At 36.1% G+C, this 18,679-nt stretch overlaps 1 pseudogene across 1 annotated transcript; it reads left to right on the forward strand.

The window, feature by feature from the left end:
- Positions 1 to 17,367: 17,367 nt before the first annotated feature.
- Positions 17,368 to 17,821, forward strand: LOC311599443 (large ribosomal subunit protein eL21-like; annotated as a pseudogene). Its single transcript has one exon. The product of its transcript is annotated as a large ribosomal subunit protein eL21-like (transcript).
- Positions 17,822 to 18,679: the final 858 nt, after the last annotated feature.

The following is an 18,679-nucleotide window of genomic DNA, read 5'->3' on the forward strand; positions in this document are numbered from 1 at the left end:
AGATAATAACTTCTAACCTCTCATTTAAAAACAATAAGAAAACAAATCGGGCGTGTGGCACACACCTGCCTTTAACTCCAGCACTCAGGAGGCAGAGGTAGATGCATCTCTGAATTTGAGGCCAGCAAGGTCTACCTAGTGAGTTCCATGACAGCCAAGGCTACACAGAGAAACCCTGTCCCCAAACACCAAAATAAGTAAGTGAATAAATTGGAATATCCACTTTATCCTAAATAACTAAATGGATGCAGACAGCTGGATGAGACTCTATCCTGGCATTCTGAAAGGGAAAAAGCTTGACACTTAGACTGAAGATACAAGAATAGGAATTTTTGGGAATTTATTTATTTGTAAGAGTGTGTTATTTAGTTGTATTTTGAGATGGTATCTGGATGTGTATGTAGTATAGGCTGGGCCTATGCAACCCATGCTGTCCTGAATTCACCCTCTTCCCGCCTCAATCTCTTATGTTATAATGTCAACTTTTCACCGTGTGTGTGTGTGTGTGTGTGTGTGTGTGTGTGTGTGTGTGTGTGTTTAAGTCCTCCACTCTAAAATGGGAAGAGTGGCACCTACTTGTGACGTCAACGTGTAGGAGACAGAGGCAGGAGGGTCACACGTTCTAGGACATTGTGAGACTCATAGTGAGCTCCTAGGCAGTCTGAGCCTACAGACTCAGACAACCAGAAGCTTGACAGTCTTCTTGCTTATTATACTTTCCATAGCTTAATTATGTATTTTTAATATTTTTCTAAAAATGTAATAGTTTCTGAGCTGTAGATCCATTCTCTGTAAAATTCACAGGGCTCTCACAAATCAGTAACTTAAGCAAACCAAACCAAACCCAACACTCCCGTTCCCTTTGATTACTAACCTACGGGAGCTAGCTCAGTTGGTATTTTGCAGATTGGTGATGTCACATCGGGACTAACAGGAAGTCTGTTGAAAAGATAAATCTGTTCTTTGTTGTCAAATCAAACAATGTCAGAATGAACAGGGTCATCTCTGCACAGCTACAGGAAAATCTCGAACAATTTTGAAGTGGGAAAACTGTGTATGAGTTTCAGTTTGCGACACATTCCCTCTGAGCTATGTAACGTAACCGATCGAGGCTCAATAGCTTTACGCTTGCCTTTTAAGGCTTTGGCACTGGTTGGAAAGCTTAAATGGTAAAGCTTGCAGTTAGATGCAAAGGAAGCAAAAAGAAGATGAAATTTTCTGAGAGGCAGAAGAATCACCCTCCAGAAAAATAGTTTTGTCTTCTTGGTGATGCCATTGATTTTTTTTTTTATTAACACATATCTTTTCCTTCTTGGGCTTTAGATAAAAATCGTGCCAACTTCTCTCCATAAAATTCCCACTTTGCTGCCAGCACGTCATTGACATTATTCTAAAAGAATCCACTCAGGCATAGTCTGTAATTGTATTATTGACTAGGTTAGTGTAGAAGGCCTAGCAATGACATATGAAAACAGAATAAATTATGTATATGTTAGATATACACAGTCTACATTAAGTTGCATTTTGGAAGTAGAGAAAGAGAGTTATCTGATAGATTTTTTTTTTCAGAGAAAGACCTTTTTAATAATTAAATTTAACATTTTGAGAACAATTCCTTCAATGTTTGGAATCATACTACACAATTCTAGGTAGTAAAATTTCAAATTCAAGTGCATTGTGTATACATAGAATTTTGAACTTTTAAAAGCGGCATTGTTCCTTATACCTAGAACATAATATTAATTGAAAACTAAAGGACCATTATAGATAAGTTGAGCATCTTATAGGCTGCCTGTACTCCTCTGCCTGGACCTGTAAAACACAGGCTCTCATTATTATATATTTTGCAATTGTTATGCAAATTAAAGAAAGTAAATTGTTTCTAATGCTTCCTGGTAACTCACAAAGGAATAAATATATCAGTGTTATCTGTTTTGTTATTGGTTTTGTTTTTCTGTAGTATACCCTTGTTTGATCTTCATTTATATATTTCTTTCATCTAGGTGATTATTTTTGGTCTGATAAATTAGTACTATTTAGCTATATGTTCAGAAATATGTTTATTAGAAAATAGTACAAAGAAATATAGTTGGTGAAATGAGAAGACAAAGGACATATGAGTATGAATTAATTTGATGATATGATGTGGTAATGAATGAGACACTAATGGCACAAGCATTGTCCTCTGGGAGTTTATTGACCATAGGACACTTAGTGGAGAGAAATAAGCCATGCATTGTTTAGAAGTTATTTCCATGAGATAAAGCTAAAGGATATCACCAAAAGTTTCAAGATTACACGCACATACAAGCTGACAAGAATGTTATCTATTATTCTTAATAAGTGTGTTTAAATCCATCATACATTATACACTTTTGTAATGTTTATACACATGATATTGTCTTTATTTTTATTGCTTATTATTATTTATCAAATATTTTCTTTCAAGTTCCTATAAAGCTGAGTAATTATTCCAGTGGCTTTACACTATTACATCAACACACATATTCTCTTATTGTTGGATAGGTAAAATTATACATTATGACTCAATACAATAGTTCTGCTGGGTTTTTGTGTGTTAAATCATTTTGCAAAGGTCTTTCTCTTTTTAATTTCTGTTTTTCGACTTGGATGTGATAAGGGTTATCACAAACATGTGATACTTTTTCCTGACCAAAATTTCCCTTAAAGTTAAAACTAATGTTAATATATGAAATAGTTATAAAATAATATCTTACATGACAATTTAACCAATTTATACATAAAAGGTAAAAATCCATTTTTATAATCCATAATGACTATGCTAGTAATTGTATGTCATTCTAGATATTGTTTTTAATAATTTGGGATCACACTCCATTATATTGTTTTCTTATACTTGAAATAGAAACCTAATTTTCTTTGCTATGGCTTGTGACCACCTATATATTAACTATAGTTATAATTAAACCATTTCATGACTGTACAGTTTTTCCTGTAAGATATGCTTTGATGGACACTTACCACTGGTGGTTACCCAGGCTGTTTCTAAATAGTCACTGCCTGGCTATAAGAAGCAAACATGTTTTGATCTACATTTCTTAACTTAGCTCTTTTTAAATAGTTCAAATAAAAATGGCTGTTCAATTAGAAGTTAAATAATGTTACTATGTTTTTTTTTTTTTAGAAATGTCTTAACTTAATCAAACAGTGTTTTAAGTCTTCACAAGTCTTTTTCAAACATGTTCAACTACGTTGTTTAAAAGAGCAATTCTGTGGTTATAAATGAATCATGCCTTCATTCGTCAGTCATATTTTAAAACTTTGTTGTGATTTTGTTTGTAGCAATTTTGGTTTCTGTGTGTCTTGTAAACAAATTTTCCTTCATGATATCTGGCATATAACCATACAGAAAGATATTCAAAAACAGTTTCCTAAATAAGCTTTATACTTCATTAGCCTCTGCCTCTGCCTCTGTCTCAGTCTCTTTCTCTCTGTCTGTCCCTCCCTCTCTGATAGGAAGAAAATATACAACTTCATTTGTTTCGGTGATTTTTTTTTTACTGGCTTTCGACAAGAATGTTGTCACTGGGGAATTCGGGGCTACAATTCCTTTCATGTCTGTTCATCAACATGTTTGTCCCTGTTCCATCCTTTATTGAACAGACTTATTTATCGTATTTTCACTATCTGGGAGGCAGATCCTCTGCCTGGTACTTCAGAATGCTGTCTTACTGTTTTGCGCTGGTTTCTCAAGTAAACTACAGTACTAATTCATTGAAGAGCACACTTTGCTAGTGTAATTATGTTGACAGAATTGTCACCACCCTGTCTTTGGTGGGTAGAACTTTCATCTTTATTGATTGGGTTTTCTCCAGAAACAATTAATTCTAATCATCTATATTCTCTTTAGCTTTTGTGATTGAACTTTTATATCTTTTGATCTTCTACACATCAGTGTTGTAGTTATTCCATTGAAAGCAATAAAAGTACTCTAACAAACAATTTCAAATCATTTGAACTTTTATAGGGTATTTCTACAAGCAATAGGAAGTAAAGGGCTCAGAAAAAGCAGATGGCCTAACTGAGTTTGTTAAGAGAAGAGAGACACAATTCTAGCTTCCTCCAACCTAAATGCGAGGACTTGAAGGCGCCACAAAGAAAAAGGGGCCAACTCCAAAGTCATGAACTTGAGATAGACTGGTTGGGGTGGTCAGGGAAAAAGGGTGGGTTTGGAGGGCAGAGAAGAATGATGTAATAGCAAAGTTCTATTTTAATTTAAAATTTGCATATTAAAACTATGAATTAATCTTATTATCATCATTATTATGTTAATATGAAGATTTTTGGTTGTGATAGTTCAGTATTCTTAGTATTAAGTAAAGTGATTTAAAAGAATGTTGCTTTCATATAATGTAATAAAATTTTTATATTTTTCTTTGACTATACATTTCTTTTATTAAATTATCCAGAAATTCATTAACATTATACGTTAGTAATTACTTTGTTTCCCATGCAACACTTACATTTTTACAGTATTTCTACTGTTTAATTACATTATATAAGATAACTAATAAACTGACGATTGTCACAAATTTCTTGTTTGTAATTTTAATTGTTTAGCAACTCATTTTCATTATGTATTGCAAGCTATCTTCATAATTTTATTGTATCGATATTTGTAGACTTTAATTTCAGAATTGTATTTGTTTTTTTAATAAACTAAGACAATTTTTTTCTATTTTTTTCATGTATGCCAAAAGGTCTGCTCTGACACTTTTGTTGTATTCGGTCAATAGTTTTTTTGCTGTGGCCCTATTCTGTGCATCACAGAATGTTGAGCTATAGTCCCATTCAAGGGAGGAGAGTCCAATCTACCTCCTTGGCCCAAGTATGACCATCAAAATATTTCAAATATTGACAAGTGTCTGCTAGCAAACAAAAAATAGCTTTCGGTTAAAATTGGTTGTGTGCATTTGCCATAGTTACTGTCTGTAAAAATTTCTCCCCAGAATTCTTCCAATAAGGGATTTTTATCATGAGATAGTATGGCATTAGCAAGTTATAAGGATTCTCTGATGCAAACATTTAATTATAGCACTATAGTAGGCACCTAGAATATCTGTTTGAAACATTTATATTTTATTGATAAAATGATAATTCATAAGTTTAAAGGGCATACCTCATAATTATTTAGTGAATGTTCTATAGCTGTTAAAGGAAAAATGCTGTGATAAAAATATAAAAGGTACAGTGTCACAGAAATTAAGAAAAGTGAGGCCTATTGACACGGAAATAAAGGATATTAACCTACAGATTTATCAGTAGATGAAACCACAAACCTCTACTTTTGCTCAATGAAATTTTTCTTTAAAATTTTTTATAATAAGGGATAAATTACAATTTCCATAAGTTTTAAAACTAAGGCAAATATGCAATGTACTGACTAAGTCAAGACTGAAAAGCAGCTTACTATGGGAAAATTAAAGGTTAAATATTTGGAAGAGTATAGTGACAGAAAATAATGATGTGCTATAGATTAGTAAAGGTGAGAATAATGGACTGTGAATGTTTTGTTCAGAAATTGTGATTTGAATATAACCATATATATTTCATGATATCACATGGTACCTCATAAATATGTACAATTTTATTTGCCAATTTAAAATTTTCATGATAAAGTATGGTATTAAGATAAATAGTACAGAGTGTCAAAGTAGCTGAAAGGGAGAAAGGATTGGAAAACATGAATACAGTAATTGTTTTTGTTTATGAATATTTTAGAATATAAACAATGTAAAAATAATTATATACTCATATTTAAAAATCCATTAATTGTTACTACCTATAAGGACTAAGATGGATTCAAATTGACAAAGGACAAGCTAGTTGCCTGAAATAAAAGTAAGTGATTGACTTAACAGAAGTCGCATGTGAACTTCTGGTGTGGTCTGTGAACTTGACATGTTTTTATTCTACAAATAAGGTTGGCACTAGGAAGGCAGGAACATGAGCTGAGGCTGCCATATCCAGCTAATCAGGGAGAGTAGAAACAAAAGTAAAGATAATGCTGGGGTGAGAGAGAATTCCAGCTGCGAGACTGATCTGAAACACAGGCAAACTTGAACTCTAAATCCAGTGACTACCTCAGATATTCTGCTAGAATTTGGGTTCAGGCTTGCATGCTGAAGGGTCGAATTAGCCAGCGGAGCTTCTGGCCAGATACTTCAGCAGGGGACCAGTGAGGATGAAAATCCACTGAGAAGCTAACCATTGAGTTACTAGAGCAGAGCCCTGGGTCACTGCCGGGTGACTTATGTTTAGTCTCTCAGTTAGCTCAAGCACCAAGTATCCCACCAGGCTGTGGAAGAATATTGAGTCTGCAGGTGGTTTTTAAGGAATTCCAGCTGTGAGGAGAACACAGCCTCAGCCTTGAGATTTCCTTTTTTTTTTTTTACTCGAATGTGAACGTGATCTAAATATATTTGAGATGCCAAAAATGCAACACAGTAACCTTCACAAGGCTTTTGCGTAGAGATCCAAGATTTATTATCATTATTATTAATTGCTGTACTCTCCTTTCTTAGGTGTAGATAGATGGTTTTGTGAGGCGCGATGACATACACTGTGTAGACAAACACGTGTTTAATGTCACATATAACATTAAGGAGAAGGGAAGATTCAACCAGTAAAGAAAGATAGTGATGGAGAGGCAAAAACAAGAGTCAAAGGGAAAGAAAGAAAGACAGAGAAATTGGGGGAAAAAAAAGAAGTTTAAGGACAAGAAACAGAGGTAAAGCAAAGAAAGAAAAGAGAGAAACACTCACAAACCTACTTTAATGCCAATTATAACTTCACATGGCTTTCCAACTTCAGATGTGGAAAAGCAAGTGACACTGGCAAGAAGGAGGCTGAACTGAGTGATATCGTAATTAAGAGGCGACTCCTCCAGCCTACATCCATGTTTTGTTTTAAGGACTTTTGAATATTTACCAACATGTGAAATACATGTGTTATAGTTTCAAAAGAAGTGTAGCCCAAAATGCTTGTATGCTGAAAATTTAGTACCTAGTAGGAGAATTCAGTCATTCAGAGATAATTATATCATCTGCTCTGACCTTATGGATGGGTAAATTCAACAGGTGATTTGTGATTTAATGTCGTATTAGGGAGGTGATGAAAGCTATGAGATGGGGGCCTGCATCTAGGTAATAAATGACAGGGCAGTGTGTAGGAAGGGCACATATGGTCCCAGGACCCTTCGTCTTTCAGTGGATCTCTGCTTCCTGGTTGCCATGATGTAGTCATCCTGGACAGTTGTCTTCATTGCCATGAAGTTCTGTCCTCTCCAGAGTCACAGAAATGGACCAAGTGATCATGGACTCAAAATTCTGTGACTCAGCAAAACAAACCTTTTCTGCTATTGAAATTATTTCTGTCAGACATTTGTCACAGTGACAAATATTAGATTAAAGCCATGTTTTCTTGTGTGCCATTTTCTGATATTGTTTTTGTAGTTTATTTCTTTTAACTATGTCTTGGACAAGAGAAATATTCGACAAACATAGAATGTCATTCTGAAGGCATTTCTCAGAATCATGGATAGAAACCATAAGTCATACATAACCTTTCCTCCTAACAAAAATGATAGGAAATATTTATTCTAGGCAAATAATAAGATAAAAATTCATGCCATTATGATCATGGAATAAAGATATCTTAAATATCAAATAACAAAATTAGGAGTAATGATTGAAGATTTTAACCAATTAAAAATGAAATATCTAAAACTCTTGCTATTTAAAAATGATCACAATATTCACAGAAATATAAAAGCAGAGGCAGAGAAATATTAAAATCTTGTTGTTCAGAATTGTACGATATATAAAGTGTATTGAATGAATAAATAAAGGCCTTTCCTATAGGAATTTCTTACCTCTAAAGTAGTGAATTACATCATTGTTATTATTATCATGAAAATAATTAAACATATAAATTGATGTGCTCACTACCTTGGCCATTTCTAGATATGTTACTTACATAGGTATGACTTTAATATAAAAAACTCTCATCATTTTGCTTTGATTTTCTTTGATTATTTTATGCATTTATTATTCTTTCAAGGGTATGCCACAAGTAGGAATCATTTGCGTACTGTCAAATTAGTTTTGTAAAAATTTCTATATTAGCAAAAACAACCTACAGATTCGTAATTCCACCAACATTTCAGTGACATTCTTCACAAAACCAGAACATATATCATAAAATCCATAACAAAACACAAGAGCATGGATAATCAAAGAAATGCAAAACAAAATGATGTTGAAAGAATCAAAATCCCTGACCTCAAACTATATTGTAGAGCCATAGTGAAAAAGTTAGAATACTATACACACACACATACAAACACCACCAACCACAACCGCGACCATATACATCAAGGGAACAGAGTCGATATTCCAGAAATAAACCTTCATAGCAAATGCCATACAATTGTGTTGGGGGAAGAACTGGGTCTTTATTTATTTTTTAATTTTTTATTACTTTATTCTTGTTACATCTCAATGGTTATCCCATCCCTTGTATCCTTCCATTCTTCCCTCCCTCCCACCTACAAGTAGAACATTATGATAGGCAGATTTGGGCCAAGGGGTCCCGCTCAAACTAAGGCACCAGCCAAGGATAATACAGGCGGTAAACTTCAAACCCCTACCTAGATCTAGCCAATGGACAGAACACTCTCCACAGCTGAGTAGAGAGTGGGTTATGACTTTCACACGAACTCTGGTGCCTCATATTTGACCATGCCCCCTGGAGGGGGAGACCTGGTGGCATTCAGAGGAAGGATAGCAGGCTACCAAGAAGAGACTGGGTCTTTATTTTAAAAAGAAACATCAATATTTGTTATCAAAACAGTTATACCACAAAGTTCTCTCTCCCTCAAATTGACTCAGAGAGACCACAACAAGAGAGAGTACAAACAAGACAATAAGCTGCAGGATGTGTACCTAATAGATCTCAGAGGAACCATTAAATGCCACCTGTGTGGAGACACACACATTATCAAGCCACAGATTGCAAGGACAACTCACAGCTGATAGAGTGGCCAAAGTAACCCAATTTCCCAAAAGTGATGGTTACAAATAATAAAGATTTAAAGGGTATTTTTACATAAACGATTCAAGATTTCTCCAACACAGGCTGGTGTAAAACACAATGCATGTTAATGGCAGCAGCTTCAGGAAGAGCAATAGGAAGGTGAGTTTCACACTGCTAAGTTTCTCTCTCTCTCTCTCTCTCTCTCTCTCTCTCTCTCTCTCTCTCTCTCTCTCTCTCTCTCAAAGAAGGGTGAGTACTAAGGGGTCACCTCAGGATTTAAGGGGCACATGAAAATAAAAATATCTTTTTTTCCCCTCACATAATATATCTTGATTACAATTGCATCTCCCTTCCGTACCTACCTCATAAACCTAGATACAATCCTTTTGTATCTGTCAGAAACAGACTTCTAATGAATAAAATAAAATAAACAAAATAAAAAGATATAATAAAACCTTATATATCAGAATAGGAGAAAACAAACAAACAAGAAGAAAAGAGCACAAGAAAATGCACATTAAACAGAAATAGATACAGAGAGCCACATACTCAGAAATCCTATAAAAACTAAACTGGAAGACATAATATGTATAAATCTTTCAAGATTTGTCCTTGATCTCTTTACATTTTGACACTGTGACAGAACAAGATGGCTGATGCCATTTCAGGTTTGACTAGAATGTGATCTCCTTGATGGAGAATCTCATGGAAAATTACCCAACTCTATTTGAGAAACCCAAGGTCAATGCCTAGTTAAAATGCCTGCTTGAATAGAGCCTCCTGTAGCTAACCATTTATCTTAGCTTCTGTTGAATTGCTGTAGGACAGAAAAAAAAAAAGAAAGAATATGAATAAAATTAAATTTAATAACTAAAATTTAAAAAGTCCTGACAGCACATTATGAGACAAGACACTTCCAATGATATCACTGAGTTTATTTCTTTTGGCTATCTACTGCGAGGCATACAGTAGAAACTTCTCTGATGGTGTCTGAGTAAGTCATGGCTCTATGAGTATAAAAGAATGTTATGTGGAGTCATTTTATTGGTACATTATTATTTATAATATTTATTTTTAGAACAGTATTTTTTTTTACACTAGGTTCTTGGGCTATCTAATCTTGGGTTCTTGATCACCCAAGCACTGTTGGGTATGGGTTTGCCTTTGTGGAGTGGGGCTTAAGTCAAATCAGATATTGGTTTGGTTACTTCCACAAGCTTTGTGCTACAAGCCTTTCACTAGCATATCTTGGAGGTTGAACAACATTGTAGATCAATGGTTTGTGGGTAAGTTGGTTCATTTCTCCTTTGGTAGTAGAGTACCTTCACATACCAAGATGCTAACATTATTGGAATGAAGGCTTTATGTAAACACCAGCTTCACTTATCCATGTTCATTGAGTTACGTAGTTCAGCAATGGGGCCTTGCTGTCAGTTTATAGAGAGCAACCTATAGGCTTGGAAATAGCTGGGGTTGTTTGGGGGGTTCCCATGGACCCTTTTGATCAACAACTCAATTAGTTGTGACACCATCCCAGTGCTGTAAGCATTATTGGATGATAGATGCCCAACTGATACTCTTCCCTCCCCATTATTTGGCAACTTTATTTAGATCCTATTCATATATGTATATATTTTAGGAAACTTCTACTATATTAGGTTTCCATGCTACTCTTCAAATGGCCCAAATTTTACCTCTTTCTCCATATTCTATTTTTCACTCTTCTCTTTCCCCCAGATTGATCATCCTGTTCCAGTCCTCCTATCCAACCATAACTATCTATTCTGTTTAACTTTCTTAAGGAGATCTATCTGTATCCCCCACCCCACATCCCTTCATCTATACCTAACCTTCTAAGGATAGCATCTTGATTATTATGGAGTTATCAGTTAATATTCATACATAAGTCAATACATGACATATTTGTCTTTCTGGGTCTGGGTTACCTCACTCAGGATGTTTTTTTCTACTTCCATCCATTTGCCTGCAAATATCATATCATTTTTTTTAAACAGCAAAGTAGTATTGTATTGTGTAAATGTACCACATTTAGTTTATCCATTCTTCAGTTGAGGGATATCTAGGTTGCTTCCAATTCCTGGCTATTATGAATAGAGCAGCAATGAACATGGTTTAGCAAGTGTCTCTGTGGTAGGACGAAGCCTCTTTGGGTATATGCCCAAGAGTGGCATAGCTGGATCTTGAGGTAGACCTATTCCAGTCTTACTGAGAAATTAACGCATTGGTTTTCAGAGTGTTTGTAAGTTTGTGCTCCTCTGGCTTTCCTTTGTTCCAGATGCCATTCACCACCAGTCCCCGGGGACAAAGGAGCAGAAAAAATGAACTGGGGATTCAGATGGTCTGTGAGCACAAATACAAATGGTAACTTCCAGGACCAGGACCAGCTTCAGGTAGGCAGATCAATTTTATTTGGAGTGAATGAGGCTTATAGAGAATTATGGGGAGTGGCTATGGATATCTGTGGTGATCACTCGTTGGTGTCTAAGTTACTGAGATGCCTCATTTACATGGAGAGGCAATCCAGAAATCCTAGGTACTTGCTGAACAAGTTCTTATTGGGAGAAAGGGAATTGGGCCTGTAATTTATTTAAGAGGTATATGACATTGCTCGGGTAGTGGGTGTTAGGGTCTGGGATCCCCGGGCAGAGAAGAGGAATCCTCACCTTCTCCATTTTGTACTGAGCTCAGGTCATGGCAGACTAAGACTCTTACCAGCAATAAGGGTTCCCCTCACCAGCTATTATTACTCATATTACTGATTTTTTAGAAGCGCAAACATTTATTATTAACAAGTCAAAAATGTCTTCCCAGGAAAGAGAAGAAGAGCTTGAGGTGGCAGAGATGTTTTTAGCACAGTGAGCAGCATTTTTAAGTCTAGAGTTAGAAAACAACAAAAGGAAATGTAAAAATTTGGGACAGTGGCCATAATAATATAACAATTACACAGACAAGGTTAATAACCTAGCAGAACCCCAATGACAATGTTAAACCTTGAACTTGAAACCTAAACACCATGTGTCACCTCTAAGTCTCATTTTTAATGTTATTAATTCCAGATTTTAAAAAATATTTTTTACATATACATTTATATTATTACACATGACATAATAGGAATTATTGTTATAGAGAGTTTTGAGTGATTATTCAGATATCAAACTGTCTCTATCATTCTCATTTGGAAAGCTACTAACATACACTCCCAGTATACTCAGGTAATCAATTTTATTCCTTCTCAAGTCTCTGATGGGGTTGAAGACCAGATAGTTTAGTTTTACAATGAAGCTTATTTGTTTAGGGGTTAATATGTTTTTAGGTCTAGATAGATGTTTTAAGTTGATAGAGATGAGATATGATAGATATTGATTTACATTCAGAATTTTAGATGCACCAAGATAGGAAAGACGTTTTCTTCAAGGATGCCAAATACAAATAGCCAAAATAGTAAGAATATAACATATGTACATATATATATCATGGTTCTTCTTGCTGTATTATTGATCTTAACCATTCTGACTTCTGTAAGATGGAATCCCAGAGTCATTTTGATTTGCATTTTCTGCTGAATAAGAATGTGACTCTTTAAGTGTATCAGCCATTTGATTTCATCTTTTGAGAAATTTCCATTTAGCTCTGTACCCCAGTTTTTAATTGGGTTACTTATCTTTTGATATCTAGTTTCTTGAGTCCTTTGTATATTTTAGATATTAATCCTCTGTCCTATTTGTAGTTGGTAAACATCTTTTCTCATTCTGTAACCTGCCTCTCTGTCCCAATGATGCTGTCCTTTGCAGTATAGAAGTTTTTCAGTTTCATGAGGCCCCACTTATTAATTATTGATCGTAGTGTCTGTGTTAACACTCTTCTGCTCAGAAAATCTTTTCCTCTGTCAGCGAGTTTAAGGCTATTTCTTATTTCTCTTCCGTGTATCCAATTTTATGTTCAGTTCTTTGGTTCATTTGCAGTTGAGTTTTGTTCAGGGCAGTAAGTATGAACCAATTTGAAATCTTCTAGATGCAGCTGTCCAGTTTGACCAGCACCATTTGTTAAAGATACTGTCTTTTTTTTTTTTCAGTATTAATTTTGAATTCTTTTTTCATAAATCAGGTGTTCATAGGTGTGCAGATTTATGTCTGTCTTCAGTTTGATTCCATTGATCTATATGTTTCTTTTGTGCCAGTACCACACTCTATATATTACTATTGCTCCGTAGTGCAATTCAAAGTAAGCGATGGTGATACCTCTTGCAGTTCCTCTGTTGTTTAATATTGTTTTAGTTATTTTTTGTTTTGTTTTGTTTTGTTTTGTTTTGTTTTGTTTCACTTCCACATGAAGCTGAAAATTGTCATTTCATAACTTGTGGAGAGTTGTGCTGGAATTTTGATGGGGGATATTTTTTTTATTGAATCTGTAGATTGGTTTTGTTAGGATGGTCATTCTTTTCTATATTAATCCTACTATCCATGAGCATGGGTAGTCTTGGTTGGTATCTTAGAGTCTGTAGAACATCTATCTAAGTCCTTCTGGCATTTAGAGTCTCTCTTGAAAATTTAGGTGTTATTCTAGTAGGCGTGCCTTTCTATTTCAGTTGACCTGTTGTCCTAGCAGCTTTAGTAGTCTTTTTCTCCCTCTATGTTTAGTGGTTTGACTATTTTCTTAATCAATATTCTATTGCTATGATGAGACACCACAACCAAGGCAACTCTAACAAAGAAAATCATTTAGTTGGGGCTTGCTTGACGTTTCAGGGGTTCAGTCCATTGTCATCATGGTGGGAACATGGTGGCATACAGGTAGGTATGACGATAGATAAGCAGCTAGAAGTTCTCCATCTGGATACCCAGACAGCAGGAAGAAAGAGACTCTGGGCAATGAAAAATTGGCTTTTTGAAACTTCAAAGCCCATTTCCAGTGACATACTTTCTCCAACAAGGCCAGAACTCCTAACCGCTTCAAATAGTGTCATTCTTCAATGACCAACTACTCAAATTTATGAGCCTGTGGAGGCCGTTCTAATCTAAACCACCATAGTAATGATGTGCCAAGGGGGCTTTCTTTTCTGTTCCAGTCTATATGCTTCTTGTACTTCGATAGTTATCTCCTTTTGTGGTTTGGTTAGGGAAATTTCTTCTTCTTCTTCTTCTTCTTCTTCTTCTTCTTCTTCTTCTTCTTCTTCTTCTTCTTCTTCTTCTTCTTCTTGGTATTTTGATTTGAGTTTCTTCTCCTTCTATTATTCCTATTGGGGTGGATTTAGTCTTTATAATGTCCCATATTTTCTAGATGTTTTGTGCCAGGAGTTTTTTAGATTTAACTTTTTTTTTTAACCAAGATATCCTATTCTCACTTCAATGTCTGAGATTTTCTCTCCCATCTCCTGCATTGTGTTGGTAAAGCTTGCCTTTGAGTTTCCTCCTTAAGTTTCTAAATATTTAATTTCCAGGTTTCCTTCAGGTTGAGTCTATTTTTATTGATTCTATTTCCAGGTTCAAATATGGAACTGTTTCTTTTTTTTTTTTTTTCATTTTCTTCCACTATTTGCATTTTTCATGCACATCTTTAAGAGATTTATTCATTTCTCTTTAATAACCTATGTCAATTCATAAAGGATATTTTAAGGTCTTTGGCTTGTGCTCCAGCTATGTTGCTAATTTCAAGGTTGGCTATGATAGGGTTGCTGGATTGTAATGGAGATATGTTGTCCTGTCTGCTACTGACTGTGTTTTTACATTGGTTTTAGACATCTGTGTTTGGAAAGATTGTAATTCTAGGTGCTGATATTTGGTCTTGTCTTTGTTGGGTAGATTAGATCTTTTGCTTCTTGGTTTCTCTTGCCTGGATTTTTCTTTTTTTTTTCTTTTTTGGTTCTTAGTAAGGTATAGTAGCTGTACTTTGTCTCGTAGGGAATTCTTCTGGGCTCCTGATAAGTGTGAGCACTGGGGTTTCCAATAAAATGTTTTTCTGAGTATTGGGTGCTGACGCAGTATGAAGATGGGCTGGGGTAGTGTGGAAGGGCACACATGAGAGGAAATCAGAGAGTTCCACTAGGAACTGCTCAGTTCCTCAGGAATGGGGGCGGAGCACTAGGGAGTAAGGAGAGGACACAGCAAGTAGAATATTACGGAGCTGGGGATGAGACTGGGGTGTTGGATATGGAGGAGAGGCGGGATAGCGAAGAGCTGATGCTCACCTACTCACTTCACTAGTCTACATGCTTCTCTAGTACGTTTTGCTGGCAAGTTCCCAGGCAAACTTGCTGGAGATTGTGGTTAAGATAAAAGGATGAGCGAGGAGGAAGTTTCGGGGAGAGCTGAGTGATTCACTGGAGATGGGAGTAGAGAAGAGGAGAAGCTGCAACCTGGGGTCTGTGTGAGTCAGGGATGAGACTAAGGCATTGGATTTGGAGGCTAATCTGTAATTACCCTACCTTCTTCCCTATCTGGAGTGTATACTTGTTTCTTTTTGAGAGTATTTTCCTTCAGGAGCCGTCTGGCACTTCAGATCTTGGTCCATCAGTTTGCTCTACTGAACTAGTCCTTGGCAACTGGTCTCTCACCCATCATCTAACCCCTACACGTATTGTTATTGTAAGCTTTCTTCTACATTCACCAACTTCTGAGTTGCCTCTTTATTATCTCTAGGGCAATGTGCTTAGCTTCTTTTAGCTGGATTTCCAGCTTCACTCACCCTTTGTTACTTGGTCATCAGTCAGTTTCACATCACTCTCTTTCTTAGCAGCAGCCAGTTCTGATCCTTTTTGCTCCAACTGGTCAGTGGCGAGGTGCTACTGAGCAGTCTTGCACCTCTCCAGCTCTCTGGATTTCATCATTCCAGGAGACCTACTCTGCTTCACCATGTTCCAATGTTGACTTTCTCCTTCCTGTTCCTCCTTGAGGAACTCTTGCCATCTCTTCTGCATCCCCTGACTGTTGTAGAACCTGGATCTTGCTCCACATTGCCTTGAAGGTGGTGACCTTGGCACAGTGCTCACCAAGGCATCACTGGTACTCTGCTCTGGATTTGGATTACCCCCCAGTTTTGTTTTTTGTTTTTGTTTTTTGTTTTTTACTAAGATAACCCTATCAACAAATAGTGCAAGAAAAACAAGATACCTACCTTTGGAAGAGTATAATTAAATTTATCTTTCTCATTTTTCACAAAAATCAACTTGATTTTAGATTTCCTAGAATTCCCTTTTCTTTTTTGGCTAGGACTTTTTACAAAGCAATGATGGATCCTCATGGTGGATATTTTGCCTGGCTTCTATTGGCTTTCGGTAAGGCAGGCCTATACTTGTTTCTTCTCTATGGATAGCACAGTAGGAACTTGACAAAATCCTTCAGTTTGACTGAAAATACTGAAACTGCTGCAGGAAAACACAAGGAACATACTTAAAGGCACAGTAACAGGCAAGTGCTTTGTGAGCAGACCATGAAATTTCAGACGAGGAACTAATACGTAAATTACATAAAATTGTGAAAATTAAGCATACAACAACAAAACTGTCCATCAATAAATGGAACAATGAACCAACTAAATATTAAATATTTATGAAAATGTTCAATAACCTTATACTTCATGGAAATACAGATTAAAACTGCTTTGAAAAACCATCTCCAGCCGGGCAGTGGTGGAGCACACTTTTAATCCTAGCACTCGGAAGGCAGAGGCAGGAGGATAGCTTGGCCTACAAAGATAGTCCAGGACATCCAAGGCTACACAGAGAAACATTGTCTAGAAAAACCAAAAAAAAAAAAAAAAAAAAAAAAGGAAGAAAAACTTAAAAATCATCTCCAAACCAGAATGCATATCATCAATAAAACAATGATTTAAAAAATAACATATACCAAAGAAAAAGAAAGTAAATGGCAAAAAACACGCTAATGAGTATATGGGGGAAGATTCCTATTCACAATAATGAACATAGAATGATACAACCACTATGGAAATCTGTATGTTTCTCAAAAAGAAACAAACATATGTTCCCTTATAAGTGGATATTAGCCCATCATAGATGTCCTTTGAGAGTCTCCACTCAGCAGGGGATCAGGGCAGATGCTGGCAATTGGAACTGCTGCTGGACTCCAAGTGAAAGCCCCACAAGAAGACCATCAAAGCTGGCATATCTGGACACAGAGGGCCTGCACAAACTGCTGGACCAACCAAGGACAATTCATATAGTGAACCTAGACTACTTGTTCTGATCTAGCCAAGAGACAGCTTATTAAAGTGTGCCTTTCGGCTGCAGCATCCATCTTGCAGAAACTCACCAAAATGACAAACACAAAGGGAAAGAGGAGGGACACTTGCTATATATTCTCTAGGCCTTTTAGGAAACATGGAGTTATTCCTTTGGCCACATACAAAAAGGTGACATTGTAGACATCAAGGGAATCGGTACTGTTGAAAAAGGAATGCCCCATAAGTGTTACCATGGCAAAACTGGAAGAGTCTATATGTTACCCAGCATGCTGGGGGCATCACTGTGAACAAGCAGCTTAAGGGCAAGATTCTAGCCAATAGAATCAACGTGTGCATTAAGCATGTCAAGCACTCTAAGAGCAGGGACAGCTTCCTGAAGTGCATGAAAAAGAAGGAAGCCAAAGAGAAGGGTACCTGGGTTCAGCTGAAGTGCCAGCCTGCACCACCCAGAGAAGCTCACTTTGTGAGGATTAATGGTAAAGGGCCTGGGCTGTTAGAGCTCATTCTGTATAAATTCATGGCCTGAAGTACAAAAAGAAATAAAGTGATCTGGACTGTAAAAAAAAATGAAGAAGTAGAAGAAGAAAAAGGAGGAGGAGGAAGAAGAGGACGAGGAAGAGGAGAAGGAGGAGGAGGAGGAGGAGGAAAGAAAGAAAGAAAGAAAAATGCATGTACCAGTACTTTGCATACAATTTCCAAAGTCTCACTGAACAGAAAGAATATCTTTATTTTAATGGTAAAGCTAGGTTAAGTTAACTACACCAGAAAGTAGAGCGCAGTCTACAGAAGCTATCACTTTTTTGATAGAACATTCCTTTGCCATTTAGGAAAGTTTTTGTAACTCAAAACTCAAAGTACAAGTTTAAGTTGTGATACACTTTTCCTTCCCTCAATAAGGGACAGACAATAAGATTATTTCTTATATTTTACATTTGTGGATGAATTAAATTTAGCATTCTATAACTTGCGGCATATTCTTCTTTTGTCTTAGCGTTGTATTTTTTAACCCTTAAGTAATTATCTCATTTATATACTCAATGTAGAGTTAAAAAGAAAAAAAATAATATCTAAATTTCACTTGGCAAGAAATAGCAGGTGGGACATTCTTTACTAAATCCATTCCTCTCATAAGGGATTGAAGATTCTATCTTTGCTCTCACGATACCCTGTTGCTGCCTAGTCAATAAACATGGCTTCAGTTGCTGTGTGTTCTGCTTAAAGCAGCCCATATTGCTCATCGTGTGCTCCCATGTTTGCTTTCAGGTGTCAAATATGCTCAGTATAAACCTATGAGCTGATTGATAGCTCTGCTGCAACCATCCATCAGTTTTCTTCATATTAAGTGTCCTTCCCAATTTTGCAAGAATTCATTTTATATGTTAGA

Source organism: Acomys minous (genome assembly GCF_964271855.1).
Source record: "Acomys minous genome assembly, chromosome: 6".
Taxonomy (NCBI): Eukaryota; Metazoa; Chordata; class Mammalia; order Rodentia; family Muridae; genus Acomys; species Acomys minous.